This window comes from Episyrphus balteatus, chromosome 2 (genome assembly GCF_945859705.1).
Source record: "Episyrphus balteatus chromosome 2, idEpiBalt1.1, whole genome shotgun sequence".
In the NCBI taxonomy this organism is placed as follows: domain Eukaryota; kingdom Metazoa; phylum Arthropoda; class Insecta; order Diptera; family Syrphidae; genus Episyrphus; species Episyrphus balteatus.
Genome location: NC_079135.1, coordinates 52,548,302 through 52,562,725, shown reverse-complemented (window position 1 = coordinate 52,562,725; position 14,424 = coordinate 52,548,302). Strand labels below are relative to the sequence as shown.

The following is a 14,424-nucleotide window of genomic DNA, read 5'->3' as shown; positions in this document are numbered from 1 at the left end:
TGAAAACTTTAACAAAATCCGCAAAGTAGCACAAAATTCATATCTGTATTATCTTCTTCATCCCAACCCAAGAATTTATAAAAATACCTTACTCACAATATTGCAAAAGTATCTTCTCTAGTATTTATATCCATATTTTATTATGCGGATTTTCAAAGAGGTTTTTTTTTTTTTTTTTTGTTCGCTGTTTTCTTTAAATAAACGTGAGTGTGGGTGGTTTAGTGTTTATCTGCTTAGGAACTGGAATCCAAGATAGAGCAAGAGAAGCAAGACGAAGAAAGAGAAAAAAAAATTCGATTTGACTCACAAAATATCGGTTGTGCTCAGGGATTCCAATGTAAGTAAACGACTTCTAACTCTAACCACCAGGACGTTGTGGCATGAGAAGAATATACGAACACATGGGAGGATTCCCTTGACATAATTATATCCTTTTTGATTTGTAGACGGGTATCCACGTGTATAGGTACATATATGCGTTTAGTGAAGCATTTTCCAAATGTATCATTAGAGAAAAATTTCATCCCAGGAAACTGATATCCGATATCCCCTGAAAAGAAAAAAAAAAATCAAATGGATAAAGACAAAAAAAAAACAGAAAAAGAAACCAGTCTACGAATTCTCTTATCATTGCCTTGGTTGGGATTAAAAAAAGAAAGAGATTCTCGAGACACCCTTTGTTTTCGAGTTTAAATAACAAAAAAAGGGGTCGTAGCAGTAGTCGTGTCCCCATTGGTACCTGAGAAAATTAGATAAACAAGTCACGTTGAAGTTGAAGATACAAAATTTACAGCAGCATAGTGCTGCCTCTGGAGTGTCGGAATGTCTCCATCGCCTTAAGGATGCACTTGACATAAAAGGGATTTCAAAGTTTCTGTGTGTCGCAGGACCATTAATTTGTTTCCTTAATAATTGAAATTGGCAACAATAAAGGCAAACACATGTCTCTTGTAAACTTGAATTGGGGGTTTTGTCTGCAAGAGTATTTTATATATAAAGAGGATATATGCTTCTTCAAGGTGAGGTTTCCTTATGTTTGTTATTTGACTATAGAAATTTTGTGGGTTCTTGTTAATGTTGTTAGAATTCTTTGCAGACACTCTTATAAGGCAAGAACAAAAAATTTATTCAAGGAATTCTAAATCTAAGAAAAACCAATTTGAAACAAATTAATCCTTACGAGTTTTATAATGAAATGACAATAAGTTTAATCCATTATAAAATATAAAGTTTTTCAATCAAAATAACGCCTTAAACCTTAAATTTAAATAAAACACATTATGTCTGGGATATTGTTTTTTTATTTATTTTAAAGGTGTTGATTATGTACAATCTACATAATATGTAGACGTAACACGGATTTCTTTCTGCTGTTTTTATGCTAATTTACTGGTCTTTAAAACTGAACTACAGGCTTCGGTTTGGATTTTCCTCAAGCAGGGCTTCGGGATGGCATACGGACCAACATACGGCCATTTAACAAACATTGTTTTCACGAAAATATTTCTGATTGATGAAAATTCGGCATAATTGAGAAGGCACTGTTTAGAATTCAATTTTGTTTCAATGGTTGGGTTTTGGGTAGCTCAGCAGCTCATTAAGTTCTTTATTATGTTTCATTCTTTTCCGCTTATGGCTAAGTCTTATTTACTCAGCAGCTTGTTGCTGGATTTAGCCCTAGCCATTCGAATTCGGCGGAAAATCGTATGTCATCTCCGTTCTTTCAAACTAATTGCACGAACGTCGAAATGGTTAAAAGTTGTAAGTCACAAGAACTTGTTGGACATAAGGCAGAAATTACCAATCCACACATAAGGTGAAGTTTAAAAAAAAAAACAACATCAACCCGTTTTCAAAAATTTAATTTCTCAAAAACAAGTTTTTGAAAAATTCGAAAAATTTTGTTTGAAAATTTTTTTTTGCAAATTTGATATAATGTTGGTACTAATAGCGTCAGTATAAAGACGCTCATTAAAATCGATTGATTCGCTTATGTGAAACCGACGCACGAGACGTAAGCAAAATTCAGATTCAATATTGAAGAGGCGTTTGTTTTGATGCAAACCTCAGTTTATGTCATATTTGGAAAAATGCGTTACTTTCAAAATCTCTAGTACTCTAGATAAACTTGTTGCACAGAAAATTCGCGAAAAAGCCATCTTATTAGAAATATAACAAAAAGATTGAGATATTGCAAGTTTCGGGACTTTGAAAATGGTGGAAGCCCCATAACACACACAAAACAAACATGGCGCAAACTGAGATCAACCAATAATTATTCAGAAACCACTTAAAAAATTTACATCATTCCACTTTGATTTTAAAATTATCGTCTTTGACGCTTAAAAATAAAAAAAATTAATCAAATTAATTAACTTTAATTTTCAATAGTTGTTTCTCTCAGTCTAGGATTTACTTTAACTCATTTCATAATCATCAGAGAATTCTAATTGATTCGGTTTGGTTTTTTTTTCTTGTATCGGCAACGAAAGACAAATATGTGCATTTTTAAAATCTGTTCGAATTTTATTGACTTTTTCTTTATGTAAAAATAAAATAATCTTGCGACAGAACACCACAAGTGTGTATCTCTACATGGGCGTGTTGGTATATATTTTATGTCTTTATTTAATCATGAAATGAAGTACGAATCGCTTTCGTGAAAGTCAAACATTTTTTGTTTATTTTGGTATTTTGTGTATCAGGAAATAATTTTGCTTTTATTTATGTATAATTTCAGCTGTTGTTTTTTTTTCGATTGGATTTCAAAGCTATTAAATATTGTAGTAAAGCGAAGCAAATCCTTAATACAAAACAAATAATTTAGCAATGTAACTATGGTTACTAAACTTGAATAAAAAAATTGCCTTATGTACTCCTACAAAAAAAAAAACTTTTTTTATCCGTCCAAAACATACAAAGTCATATGAAAACACATTTTGTATCCTTTCTACGCTACGAACATAAACCTACCTGTTTTGTGTGTGCGTGCGTGTTAAAGTAAACAAGCTCATAATAAAATATTAACGAATTAATCTTCAGACCATTACAAATAATGTAAGAGCATTATTATTATTGCTCCACTCTCGTTGTCATTGAGTTTTGGGATATGTTAAAGCCTGAGGCTTTTAGCCTCATTGGTGTATTTTTATTTTGATATTTTGTTACTTCATCTGGGTGTTACTTTATGGTGTGATTTTTAAGGCTTAGTGTTCTTTTTTTTTATTGAATTAATCTGCTTTCATAAAAAATGTATCTTTCGTATGGAAAAGTAGATACATATGTATATAACAAAAATATAAAGCTTAGAAAAAAACTCCATTAAAACCATTAAAAATTTTAATTACCCACATATTAACGACATGTCACTTTAGCATATTGATAAAATCTAATCTTCAATGAATAAATAATCAAAAAAGGTAAAACATTCTATTAAAAGCAAAGCTGTATTAGGTAAGGATTAAGGTATTAAATTTTTTTTCGCACCTAAAAAAAAATTTTAACTGAATGCACAAAACATAATTGAATAAATAAAATAAATTGACGAAGTTATAAGCATTTTTATACTTCATTTATATTAGGAACTTTGTATACCAGTTTTCAAAAAATTTTAAGCGTTTTCCCCACAACTCACGTTTTCAAAGTGACTGTGTGTCCCTCAAACTACTGCATCGATCGTTCTGAAAATCTGAACACTACTTCTGTAGATACATAACTAACGAAGTAAAGCTGGATTTTTTTAATAATTTTTACTTTACAATAACAAATATCATCGTTGATAAAAATAAAAATCATCCTACAGTTCCGTCCAAAAGCTTCAACGTTTGAAACAAAGGAATGGTTAGAAAATTCGACTTGAAACTTACCATCATATTTGTGAGTGTATTCAGCTGTAAAATTCACAGTCTACATTAATAATTTAGTGGATAGCGGTAATTAAACCCTCATTTTTTTTAAATTTCATAAATATCTTATGTTTTTGGAATTTGTACTTACTTGCAATATAGTTACTATAGGCCAAGTTTAGGATTCGTAAAAAAATCGAAATCAATATAACAATCAGACATAAAATTCTGTCTATCTGTCAGTGTGTATGACTTTCTGTTCATCTGTTCCTATCTCGAGCTGAAACCTAGGCAACTGGAGCGATTTACTTCAAACTTTGTAGTTAAGAGTTGCCGCTACCAAACGACACAAATGGAAAATGTTGCTTTTATCAAAAACGGTTCTTACGATTTTGATGAAAAAAAAAACATGTTCTGTGGCAAATAAATGTCTACTTTTGACCATTTACCAAAGAAAAATTTTTATACAGAAATGTTTCAGTAGCCCCAGTGTTAAAATTTTCAAAAAAAAACCGTTTGTGAATTTTTTAAACATATTTAATTTTTTTGTATCGACTACCATTTCCTTTTTATTGGCGTACCAATTCTTTTTTTTTTTCTTTTTTTTTTTCAAGTTTTTTACATATGAATTATGAAACTATTTCTTTTTAACGGCCTCATAACAATTTTTTAAAAGTTTTTTTTTTTTAATTCTTCGTTGTACAAGAAATTGTATGGCATACTTCGTTTGGAGGTCAAATCCAATAAAAGATTTACCTATACATTTACCTAATATTATTTTTAAAAATTGTCTTATATTATTAAATTTAAAAAAAACTTAGTAATCTAAAGAATTTTTACTATAAGAGCAAGTAGGTACGTTCAACCCAGTCGTGCATTGGCATTCATACCAAAGACCAACAAAATTGCCCTCTTGCAATGAAATAACAAACTAGCAATGTACAAATAAATATCTTTGGAGTCAATTTAGGCTCACTTCCAATAGACCAGTGCCAATCCGGTTTTCAGAGGGCAAAAGTTGAACAAATTATTAGCAGCATAAGGGTGGTGGGAAAATTTAGGATAAATGGTATATGAAAGGGGAAAAATATATTGCCCACAAAAAAATTGGGGGAAAGGGGGTGGGTGGGCGAAAAAGTGGGGTGGGTGTCAAAAATCATGGTTTTTTACGATTTCTGTCACAACTAGACGTCCTATCGAAAAAAGTCAAACGTAAAAGTTGTAGGTAGTATAAATGTCTACAACTTTTACTCAAACAATTTTTTTCTATAACCTCAAAAATATTGGAAAAAATGCAAAAATACGATTTTTTGATTTTTTATTTTTATCTTTTACAAAAATGGTTGGATTTTAACAAAACTTGGTTAAAAACTACTTTGTTATGTTTTCTATCTATTAAAAATGTTTTTTGAGCAAAAAGTGAATTTTTGGATTTTTGACGAGTTTAATTTGAAAAAATAGCCTATTTTTCAATCAAAAAAGTTACCGAAAAAATTTTTGATTTTTGAAAATTTTACGTTTGACTTTTTTTCGATAGGACGTCTAGTTTTGACAGAAATCGTAAAAAACCATGATTTTTGACACCCACCCCACTTTTTCGCCCACCCACCCCCTTTCCCCCAATTTTTTTGTGGGCAATTTATTTTTCCCCTTTCATATACCATTTATCCTAAATTTTCCCACCACCCATATGCTGCTAATAATTTTTTTATTTTCAAAAATTATTGGCACTGGTCTACAATTATCGTATCGAAGTAAAACTTTGAGGATCTTGGATGACAACACAATATTTTGACAGTATTAACTCAGGAGAGAGACACTGGATTGTCGAAATACCCCAAGCTATCCAAAGTTTCAGCAGGTTTGAACAATTAAGTGGGTGACATTCTGCTGACATCGTCCTAGTTCTAAATTCGTATGAGCAGTTGTCCCCTTTGAGAAAGAATTTGTACGTGTCACACTAATAAAGCCTCCTAAGTCATGCGATTTCCAAATCTTAATCATTTAGATTCTAGTTTTATCACGCACATTGTCCCATTATCTGCCCAAACTCATAACACCTCTGCATAATAAAAATCTTCGTGAAATCAAGAGTAGTTAAGCTCTAATCCCGCATGTCTGTTGATCAATCTTCCAAAAATGCCATTTACTGTTTGACCTTGGTATTTTCAAAAAAACACAAAAGCTTATATACAACCAAATTACCATAAAATAGAAACTCTTATATTCCTTAATTCGAAGACTTAAAAAATGTATCCTTCATCCCTTTCAATATAATATTTTTTCTGCCACACCCTCATTAAATTAAAATCTAAACAAGTTGTCACTGAATTTTACCTTTAAAATAACATAAACTCTTCAGTTTAGCTTATCTATTTATTTTTTCAAGAACAGTCCTCTTCTTTTGAAAAAGGTTGACAAAAAATACAAAATAGAAAAAAAAAAAAATAGAAAAAGAAACTTTTAAAAATCCAAATGATATCCCTTAAAATTATTCAAAGCAACATACTTATCTTAAAACTCCTATGAATCTTCAATTCTCCCGCCTATCTATCGACATCTGTATCCATTCACATGTTTTGAAAATCTCTTAGTAGAAAAAAACCAATATACATACATTCAGGGCCATAAACCTTTGCTATATATACACATATCTGCATACTTTGATGTTTTACATATTATCCTCTGTATCCTTATATACGCTCTGTTTTCCATAAAAAAGAAAAAAAAAAAAAAAAAAACGAAAACGAAGAAAAAACTTTACCATACAAAATACTCCTTTACCTTTTGACACAAAAGGGGAATATCTAGTTAGGATTGCACACAGTAGTGCTAGAAGCACAGCTCCTTTTTGCGGATTCTTATTAAAAAAGGGAGGGGAAGATAGGTTGAAGCAGTCTTCAAACAAGCATAAGCCCAATTCAGATTTGTGGTCAGGTGTAGGTTTTTTTTTTTGGAATATTGGAAAAAATCAATTGACGTGACTGGGACTACACCGAATTCAACTACGTGAATAATATTAAACGATTTTCCTTCACATAATTCAACCCATGTTAAGGATGTTTTGGAGCAAAGAAAAAATATATTTCCAAACATCTGTAATCAACTGCAGTGGAAACAATTAAGGATACAAAAAAGAAGTATCTAGAAGACTTTTGTAACAATTCGAACGAAATAGAAAGATTGCGATGCATAAGACACAGTGCAATGTGCATATGAAGTTTTGCTACACAACAACTGACACTGTGGGAAAGTACAAGTGTATGCCTTCAGGACGACAATATAGGATACTAAATTGTTTGTGTATATCCTTGGCATGGAATGGAGTGTGTAGTTTTCATCTGCATAACATGACAAACAAAGTTAGATGTTCAATAGTTCCAATGCAGCAGCAGCAACAGCAGCAAGTGAGTTCAAAGGAAATTGCGCCTCTGAAACACTATAGACAACGAGGATATGTAAACGAAAGAGGTCGTTTTAAAATCCTTCCTATATTACACCTGACTTTTACAAAACTTCATATGCATTTGGGTGAGAGAATGCAAATGCAAATGGATTCTATCGGGTTGTGGAGTTTATTTGCATTTTTTGGTTTTGGTTTTGTTTCAAAGGAGATCAGCAAGGCTGGGTGATGGCTTTATTTGATGTTTAACGTTTGACAAATCATGCAAAGTATATTGAGGGATAAATGGTCAATGTGGAGGGACTTACCAATTTAAAATTGAATACATGATGACTTGGTATTTTGTTGTTTTGAATTTAAAATGTGAGAAATTGATAGTACATCAGTCACATATTCACTTTACTGAAGTGAAAATGAAAAATTTGTATATGAATCACCATAGTAATAACTTTGTTTGATTAAGTGACGAACCTTGGTTATAGAGATATTGATATGTGTATTACAAAGCTGTAGTGTTCATGGTTTTTCCATCATGAACATGATTTTTTATGAGGTACGAAAACAAGAAAACGCATTGGTTATTTCGTTTCTTTTCAACAAATGTCAATGTCAAATGTGACCCCATTCCCATGAAATTGCAAAAGCAATCAAACCTTTGATGCAGAAGAATATGACCCAAATTAATTTTTCAAAGAGACAAAGCAAATTAACAACTTTCATTGAATTTCTCATTGAACTTGTAGCTACTTTTTTTTATTGATATATTAGAATTGAACAAGCAGTAACTACCTATGTAAAAAAAGAAAAAAACAAAATGGCCTATATTGACTTCTCTCAATTTGTCAGTTTTCGATGAAAAAAAAAAACAAGAAAAAGCAAAAGAAGATTGTTTGGAATAAGAATTTTTTAATGGAAAAAGCTTAATTATGTTCTAGAATCGCATTTTGATAGAAAAAAGTGGTCAGAAGACTTTTTTGAGCAAAAACTTGCTGCATGAAATTTGTAAATCAGTGGTCCATTATCTTAAAATGATAGTTAGATATTGTAATAACAATGCTAAAAAGTTGATTCCATTATCACAAATTGCACAGTTACTTTTCACACTTTTACTTCGGCATCTCACTCCTTCAAAATGTTAATTTTTATGAAAATTAAATAAAAAATAAAAGCAAGCTCTTTAAGTTTTGTCATAAAATTTTTATGATAAAAATTCAATATTCCATGGTAAATAATAATAATTTTTTTTATTTTTGATTCTCATATGATGTCTACAATTTGTACCTATGCAGTTCAAAAAATTTTCCACCTTGTTTAATGGTACAACTTGAAAAGTGTTTTTTCTCACTTAAAAAAAAAACACCCTTTAACCAGAAATATTTTGATGCTCATATTTTATTACTTTTTTCTATAGTATATAAAATGTCCATACAAAATTTCATCAGCCTACCACTTATTTTCAAAGAGTAATTATTGGTAGGTAATATTCAGACTCTAGCTCTTTAAGTAAAAGACTATTCATGAATACATGTAGCTTTTTAAATTATAGTCGAGTTATTTTGGTATTAATTTTATTCGATCGGGCGTTGATAAATACCACGAAATCATGTATCATATTAATAAAAATGTTTCATATATTATGATGTGCAACTAAGCGAGTGCAACAAAGAAAAACTCTTGTATCTATCCTTCCAGATAGAATACAAAGTGGCCCAATATCTCAAAATAAATCTTATATTAAGTACTACCAACAATTTAAATTTCATGCTTCTATCACAAAGTACACGATTTTGTTTCTAAGCTGCCCTACTACTTAACATATTTCAATCATCAAAAGTCTTTCCAACCATTGAAAAGAAACATAAATTCATTTAATAAAAAAAAATCTGCATTTTCATTGACTTCAAATTCGAATAAAAAAATTCCAAGATCCTTCGCACATTTTTATCGACATTGACAACAACAATATTTCATCAGGAATGTTATTTAATAACAATGCGATTTTGCTCATTCATCTTTATCCCAAAACCCACGTCCACGTCCTGACAATGAGAAACAAATTTTATGTTTCAGCACTCACAGTCTTAGGTGAGTTTTATGTAAAAGCATAAAATGATGGATGGCATGTTCTAAATTTTCTGTTGATGAAAAAAAAAAAATATGAAAATTAATACAAAACGGTTTGCTCATTCATACATACTCGTATATTGTCCGTTCTCAAAAGCTATAACCATCATTTTACTGAAATTAATTGACGTTGATTTTTTATAAAAATTGAAATGAAAAAATATTTTGATTTATTGTACTGAGAATTTTATTTATTACTTCAAAAACTCTCGAACAAGAGAAACGTGTCGAATACGAAAGAATATTGTTTCATCAACTTTTATTGAAATATAAGAAAATAAAGTGGACCAAAGCTCGTCCTTTGGTCAAAACAAAATGAAAAAAATAGAAACTTAATTTATTTTGAAGCAATACACAAACAACAACATTGGGTTGTATTTGTGTTGGTTTTCATTATTTGTGTGTCTTATAGAAAATCTCTTCTTTTGTTTGAATTTTCAAAATCACAGAATTCTAGTTTCTTTCATGTTTATTTCGCCTACACTCTCTTGCGGGGTGCCTTGAATCTGGCTTAGTAAATATGCTGTGGAATTTTTATAGGCTCTGAAAGGACGAATAAATCTCAGCACAAGGACATAAAACAGGCACGGCAGCATGAAATGAATGTGAGAAATGGACAAATGTACTGCCTGGCTGTCAGACGGAAGGACCCTTCGTGTCGTTGTGTTATCTTCATCATGTTATAGTGGTAAACCATTGAAATATAAGAGATAATCCCTTTGCTTGGGAGATCATTTTGTTGTAGATTAGTTGTTGTTCTTTAAGCACTTTCACTTTACAAGTGGGAGATTCCGTCTTAATGTTACTTAAAGTTATGAAACTTGTTTTTTGTTTTTTTGTTTTGTTTTTGCTTTTGGAAGGGGTCAGTGGGAAAATGACCAGCTACAAATGATGTGGCCTTGTTTAACTTTGATTAATGTGATCCTAATTTTGGTTACAGGAATACACACAAAGCATAGTTGTTTCCATTTAATTTTCTATAGAGGAGTCAGTGATGTATTCCTTTATACGATGGCTATTTTATAAAACAAAATTAAAGTACTACAAAAATGTTGGTTTCCATATTTATGTTATGTGATGTATGAAAAATTTCTGATATGTTGATGACCTAACTTCACATGGAATTTGTGGTGATAAATATGGATTCTATATCAAGAATAAGTAATTTGTCGAATAATAATTTATTATCTTTGGAAAGAAATTCCGAGAAGATATTACTTCTGATGAAATTGATGATTCCCAAATAAATGTTTATGGTTTTAACATTAGTTTACAAATAAAGATTTTGAAAGTTCTTGGACTGGAAAGAATTTTCATTTACATATATGTAAGTACATAAAAGATTTTCAATTGAATAAAGTAAAAAATATTTGGAAACGTAGGTTGATTAAATGACGAAACTACAACTATAGACAAATTGGAGCCATTGACATGGATGAAATTATCATTTCTTCCTGATAATAAAATGATAGTATTAACATTTCTTCACAATTGGTCGCTTGATTTATTTATTGGTAAAAGCAATCTTGAACAACCCGGTTGATTAGAATGTTTCTACCTCAAATAGTTTTAAAACATCATTTTAAATATTATCAAATTATCATACAAAATAAATTGGTTATGTTATTTGGCCAGCAATAACTTTTTTCAAGTTCTTACATAGAAACTAAATGTTACGCATACGCCACAGTGACCCACAAAATAATCGATTGAATGACCTGCCGAGAAAAATGTACCAAGATTTATTTTGGTTCAGTTGTAACCAATATTAGGTAGGTACGTTAAAAACAAACACTCTTTCAGCCATGATATTTTGAAAAATTATGATTTTTGATTTTCAAGAACTATACATATAAAAATAAATGAACTATTTGATTGTTAAGCAATAGAACTTCATCGAAACACAAAGGCAATGTGAGGTGCTTTTTGTCATAGGCTGGGGTATACTCGTCGGATCCAGGGTTTAACTAAAGAAGCAACAAACTTTAGCTTTTGAGGTTCACTTTATTTGTTTCCTTTTATATTCAGTGTTTTACAATGTTTTTACAAAGGTTTTATGTTTTACAATATTTATGTTTTACAGTATTTCATTTTAGAATCTTAACATTATACAATTTCCTTAATACAATTTTAATCCATATACATTATATAATTCAAGTTCATAAACTTAATCCTAGTTTTGACTGAGGTAGCAGTGTCCACTATAAATTACAGTCTGAGATAGCAGACGTCACTATAAACTACAATCTGAGATAGCAGACGTCACTATAAATTACAGTCTGAGATAGCAGACGTCACTATAAACTACAGTCTGAGATAGCAGACGTCACTATAAATTACAATCTGAGATAGCAGACGTCACTATAAACTACAGTCTGAGATAGCAGACGTCACTATAAATTACAATCTGAGATAGCAGACGTCACTATAAATTACAGTCTGAGATAGCAGACGTCACTATAAACTACAGTCTGAGATAGCAGACGTCACTATAAATTACAATCTGAGATAGCAGACGTCACTATAAACTACAGTCTGAGATAGCAGACGTCACTATAAATTACAATCTGAGATAGCAGACGTCACTATAAACTACAGTCTGGGATAGCAGACGTCACTATAAATTACAATCTGAGATAGCAGACGTCACTATAAACTACAGTCTGAGATAGCAGACGTCATTATAAACTACAGTCTAAGATAGCAGACGTCACTATAAAATTATAATCTGAGATAGCAGACGTCACTATAAACTACAGTCTGAGATAGCAGACGTCACTATAAATTACAATCTGAGATAGCAGACGTCACTATAGATTACAATCTGAGATAGCAGACGTCACTATAAACTACAGTCTGAGATAGCAGACGTCACTAATTTTAGAACCTGGTAATCCACTTCTGGAACCTAGTTCATTCAAAAAGCGGAGAAGCACTCTGTACACCTAATTGGTACTTTTCCAACTCAAGCACGACTCGATTTGTACTGGGTTTTATCCGGTGTCTTATGTTTATTTTTGTAGTAACATGATGTGAATTGTAAGACACAGAAAAAATCCACCACAATGTTTTGTTATGTTGTTGGTCTTTTGTTATCTGTATACTGTTGTTGTAATGCGATCGTCCACATCACACAGGCTTATCAGCATGACTCACGTGATGTATGGAGTATGTGGTGTAGGCTTATGTAATGTCTCATTACAGCAAAAAAAGTATAAAAAGTAAACAAAAGTAGAAAATAAAAAAAACTAAATTTATTGATGTGACACTTAAAAATATAAATTAGTTGAAAAATAAGAAACATTTTTTTTTGTACTTTTTTCACTTCGTGTTTCTATGTACATAGTTCAGGGGTCGAGTTTCGGCAAACGGTTTAAACCGAATCAAAACCGTTCACCAACTTCCGGTACACGCACAATTTATCGTCTAAATTGACGTATAAACTCGAATATTTTAGTTTCACGAAAACTGAGCTAACCAACTTGTCAAAGAGGTCTTGTTTTCCGACTTTTGCATTGGAACCCATCGATCCTCGGTGTTTTCCTCTAAAAAATTTGATGTTCCTTAATGGCTATCTTGGCGATGGTATACAGGTTCAACAGCTGATAGTTAATTTCCATCCAGGGAATGCATTCATTCCGAAGTTTAAGTATACCTACTTTTTATTATAATTTGTTTTGTTCGATCTTTTTCAATTTTTTTTCATCTTTTTGTGGCCTGATTTTATTTTTCAAATAAAAAAGATTTTTTGTTGATATTTTCCCTTTTATTTGTTTTGATGTATTGTTTTTCTAACAAAATAATAAGACAGCAAAAAATAACCAAAACATTTTTCAAGATTTCAAACTCAAACAATACACAGTGACATCTCTTTTTTATTCTTTATTTTTAACACAAACACAAAAAAAAATATTCCACGCGACGCCAAAAAATAGCTCAAAAAAGAAATGTAATATTCACTCGCTATCCAGTCATCAATCATTCTAAAAAAAATAATAAAAAAGAAAAGAAATAAAGAATTAAGAAAAAAAAACTCTAGCGATGTACTATAATACAATGAAAAATAAATATTTTTGTTTTCCGTTGCTGACAGCGAACAGTTTCAAATGCGGAAACGCCAGCTATTATGCATATTGCTCCAAAAGATTTCCCATCAGGACTCAGCATACAATATATACGAATTGCACACCACCCGAGAGCAGCAGCGATATAAAAAAAAATCCAATGTTTTAATACTGCCATCTACCATATTGCTCTATTTCGTTTAAAATAAATTAATAAAAAATTGCTTTTTAAGTTTTGGCCATACGAGTTCAATATACAGAACTACAATTGGAAATTTATCAACAAAGAATTTACGTCGATTGCTTTTAAAATAAAATAAAAGCTTCACGCCTACAACTATATTGCATTTGGTGTAACATTGTTTCTGTTTACTTTTTTGGTTAAGAGTTATTTTGTAGACAAAGTAAAGTATTTGTGAAATTAAAAATAGAGAAAAGCGAAAAAAAAGAGGATTTAGATTTGTTTTAGGCATATGGATTAAAAGCTTGAAAAATATTTAATCGCTGTTGAAAAAGAGCGATTTGACTTGCATTTGCTTTTTTTGAAGTGAAAACTTCTTTAGTATCGTAGTGTTTTGAAACAAGATGAAACGAAAAAGCGACAGGAAAAATCAATTGATTATAACTATTTTGTTTTAAAAGATAGATAAATGAAATTTAAACCCTTGAAAAAAATTTCAATTAATTTTATATTCAATATCCTGAGATAAGTGTAAAAAGATGTTCTATTTCTAAACACAATATATGTTTTGATATAGAGCACATAAACATTTTATTTGACTACAATACGCAAGCTGATATTACCTTCCATTTGATATATCGCACATAACGGTAAGTGCTCTACAAGTTACACAATCTTAAATTGAAAAACTTGAAAAATACCTCAAAACATCTGTGAAGATCTGTTGCCGATGACAAGCCACCAGTGTAGGAAGTACCGTAATCTCAGTTTGAAATTTCGACATGGTTGGCTTTAAAATATTCTTAC

General features: G+C 30.8%; 1 protein-coding gene and 1 long non-coding RNA gene across 7 annotated transcripts in view; one reads left to right on the top strand and one right to left on the bottom strand.

The window, feature by feature from the left end:
- Positions 1–14,424, top strand: part of LOC129912300 (somatomedin-B and thrombospondin type-1 domain-containing protein) — a 159,072-nt gene that overhangs the window by 31,265 nt on the left and 113,383 nt on the right. The window lies entirely within an intron of this gene.
- On the bottom strand, positions 9,112–10,434 carry LOC129912301 (uncharacterized). Its single transcript, XR_008771795.1, has 2 exons — positions 9,446–10,434; positions 9,112–9,383 (listed from the first exon to the last, which is right to left on the bottom strand). It is a non-coding gene; the product is annotated as an uncharacterized LOC129912301 (long non-coding RNA).